Source organism: Thunnus thynnus, chromosome 20, assembly GCF_963924715.1.
Source record: "Thunnus thynnus chromosome 20, fThuThy2.1, whole genome shotgun sequence".
Classification (NCBI taxonomy): domain Eukaryota; kingdom Metazoa; phylum Chordata; class Actinopteri; order Scombriformes; family Scombridae; genus Thunnus; species Thunnus thynnus.
In genome coordinates, this window is record NC_089536.1 from 15,221,038 (window position 1) to 15,225,431 (window position 4,394).

Genomic DNA, 4,394 nt, shown 5'->3' on the forward strand with positions numbered 1-4,394 from the left:
ACCCCTTCTGATGGCTTGTATCTGTCTGGACTGCTATCTGGCGGTGGTTCATCCAGTCATCTACCACAAGAAGAAAAGTCTGACTCCCAGGATCGTGATGGCTGGCGTTGTTTGGACTTTGACGGTTGCCACTGGAATTGCTTACACTCTTTTTCACAGTTTGTACTACACCATGTTGCCCATCGTGCCATTTATTATAGCTCTTGTAATAATTGTAATCTGTGACTCCTTCATACTCCATACATTGATTAGGTCTGACCCAGGCAGAAAAAATGTCCACCCACAGAAGCAAAGAGCCATTCAGATCCTTATCAACAGCCTGGTGATAGCAGCCATTTCCTACCTTCCTCCAGTACTTCTCTGTGCATTTGCGAGGTATGTGTTGACTAATGAAGTTATCTCCAGGTGCACTATTGTTATTCCGATAACCATTACTTCCACTTTAGGATCTGCTGTCATGCCAATACTCTATCTAAATAATCTTGGGAAATTGGATCGTTTCAGACCCTGCAAAAAGTCTTAATTCATGTTTCCGCTACTCATCTCTCCTTCTCCCTCTTGAGAAATCAGGTGCTGTAGAAGGTCAAATTCAGTTGGATGTTTGAGTTTCACTGTGCAGAGTTTGACACCAGAAGGCTGTTTTCACATTCATCTGCCAAAGTTGGAAATACTCTGTGTCTGAGTATCTGAGTTCAAGGCGTTTACTTATGAGCATCATCTGTGTCACTGAAAATTGAAATGAAAAATATTTGCATATTCAAGGATTCTGAATTTTTCAATAATGGAAAAGGAGTATAAGTCAAGGATTTTTGACAAGGTAACTGAACATGTTTTATATGGATAAAACATGCCAGGTAATGTAATGTTAATTAATGTTAATTTTTACATTGGTTATTCTGTTCTATTCTATTCTATTCTATTATGATGATAATGATTGTATTTTTATATTATCATCATATTATTTTATTATTATATTATTATTATTATTATTGTAATATTGCTGTTACACCATATATTTAATATCGTAATTATTAAATTGTATTATATTATATTGTTGATAGTGTTATTATATTATTATCATATTATTTTATTATTATATTATTATAATTATTATTGTAATATTGCTGTTACACCATATATTTAATATCGTAATTATTAAATTGTATTATATTGTATTGTTGATAGTGTTATTATATTATCATCATATTATTTTATTATTATATTATTATTATTATTATTGTAATATTGCTGTTACACCATATATTTAATATCGTAATTATTAAATTGTATTATATTATATTGTTGATAGTGTTATTATATTATCATCATATTATTTTATTATTATTATATTATTATTATTATTATTGTAATATTGCTGTTACACCATATATTTAATATCGTAATTATTAAATTGTATTATATTATATTGTTGATAGTGTTATTATATTATTATCATATTATTTTATTATATTATTATTATTATTATTATTGTAATATTGCTGTTACACCATATATTTAATATCGTAATTATTAAATTGTATTATATTGTATTGTTGATAGTGTTATTATATTATTATCATATTATTTTATTATTATATTACTGCAATGGTATCACTGTTTCACACCCACACATACCCTACTTAATCTAATCTCAACTCCTGGATTCTTATCATATCATCACATACATCATAACTGCATCATGTTTTTGTTTGTATGTCTGTCTATTACGTCTATTTTATTTAAATTCACTCTTCTTTTTGTCACGTTACGAAAAAAAGAAAAAGAAAAAACATGCCAGACACAATTTATTATTCCAAGCAGAGGATTTCCTAAAACATTTCTGGAGGGGCTCTTTAACTTTCCAGGAATTTCAATCAGCTCAGATATGTTAAAATGACCCCAAATCAATTCTCAGATAAAGCTTTATCCCTGACTCATGTTGTTATTATGTGATAATGTTTAACATTGTAAATGTTCAATTTTCTGTTGTTCTTGCATGATGTTTTTTTATTTATTGTCATATGACATATGCGTGTTGTATGCTTTACATGTATGTTTTGTTTTGTGCTAAAAAAAAGTTAAATTGAAATAACTGCAGTTATTACATATTAAAATATGTTTTTGGACCCTGTATATTTGATTGAATGTTAATATTAAAAATAGGAATAAATAGCTGTAATCTGTCTCACAAAGTAAAACTTATAATAAAGCTGCTGAACTGGTGTCAACTGTCATAGAAAAACCACAGTTTTTATTCTCTGTACTACATTTCATACTGTGCATTTTGGATGAACTCACACTGTATAACCTTGGACATGTAGCCATCTAGCATGTATGCTAATCAGAAAATACTGACTTGAATATGCAAGTGACACTGAGGATCATTTTTCCAATCTTGGTCTGTACCAGTGTTTTTATAAACAAGGAATCATGTGGACTCCAGCTGTGTTTTTAGAAGTACTGGATAAGGAGTTAATGTGATATAAACTGTTTAGGCTGCATTAAAATGAAGTTTTTTCTGCCTCACTGAACAGTTAGAGGTCAAAGGTCAAGGGGTTGACCTCGATCCAGTTTCTTTAACCAGCAGAACAACCTGCTGTTATTTACTACATTCACATGAGACGTTATGACATGCGTAGTGTAACTGTTGTAGAAGCTGATTGAGCTAACTTTCTTTTTGAGTATTATATACACACATAAACGGAGCATGTATCTAATCAGTATAAAGCAGTGGGAAGAGGTGATTAAAAGTATGCATGACCAGAAATAACCACAACCAGAATTACTCCCTACTTTGATGAAGGTGAAAAGAAAAAGTAATTTAGCTTTAAAAATTTCTAAACAACAGTTGGTCTCTCCTCCTTGATACACGATTGCTGTAGTTTTACTTACCATCACTGGGTGGCAGTAGCAGCTTGTTGTGCACAGTAACCTGCAGTAACATAGGGCAAGCAAAACCAAGTAGTCTGTTAAACTGACCAAACTGAAAGGACAGGTTCACAATTTTTCAAGTCAGGTAAAAGTCATGTAACCAAATTAACATTGACACATTTTTCTTGCTGTAACCATTCCTCCTGCTCTTACTGACCATTTAGAGATCCCTTCATAATAGACTTTTAATGTAAATGATGGGGGACAAAATCCAAAGTCCTCCTTCTGTGCAAAAATGTGTTTTAAAGTTTATCTGAAGCTAATATGAAGCTTCAGCTGTCCAAATTAATCAAATCAAGACAATATATTTCAAAGGTACTGTTTTCAAGTGCCAAATGCCCTCTTTTTGTTACAATACTTCCACTGCAGATGAAGAGGAAAACACTGTCGAGACACAAAGAGGGAATTTTTTTTACTAAAAAGACTAGAGTCTAATGTTCTAGTACAGTCTGTATGAAAAGGAGGAATGATGACAGCGAGCACAACCTGCCTCATCATATGGGCACCTGACTACTGTTTTTAGACAGGCTTAAAAAATTGTGAACCTGTCCTTTAATACATTCAGTCAATACTTCACAATTAAAGTCAGTTTTTAATCATAATGGTCAGGACAGGAAGTCATCACAGAGTAATGGTCCAATTTTTCATACCATGATTGATCAGTCGTTTGATTTAATCCAAACTGAGGGGAAAGAGAACTGAAGTTTGGGATTTCAGTTTATGTTAAGGAATGATCAGAGCACAGGTTGGAGGTTTAATTATTTTTTATGCTTTGAAGAACACACAGCGTATGCACACAATTCCATATAAAAATGACCATTTCTTCATAAAATATTCTCTTATGTATTTACTCCCCCCCCCCCCCCCTCTCTATCCACAGTAGAGCAACCGGTCACAATGTATCCAATCAAATTAGCTACCAAAATGATTGACTTATTTATATATACACACACACTACGCATTTACATTATCGGACTTACTGACCAAACTGGTAGAAAGGATGCATTAAAAAACATTCACATGAAAAGTACAAAAGATACATTTTCTTCAAAATGTAAATTACAGATATTTAATTCTATAAAACCTTCAGCACACTCCCGTTAGTTTTTTCCTTAATTCCTCTCAGTCACATCAGACTTTAAAACACACTTTTATAGATAGTAACACCTATAAAAGCAGCCACAGGCACCTTTTTTCATTTGGTTTACGCCCCGTCTGCTCAATCTCATTGCAATACAGTTTAAAATTACCCAATAAACATGAATATTCTTGACATTTAGCAGATTCCAACCTGAAAGTCCTGTATTTATTTAGTGCACTGCCATGGTTTTATGTCTACCCATCTGTAAAAGAGCAAAACCTTTCTAATGAGGACGGCAAGCAGATGTTTGTTTTTTCTCATCTGTCAGATTCCAACAGAGACGTCTAAAATGAACAATTTATACAAAAATGACACTACAGTG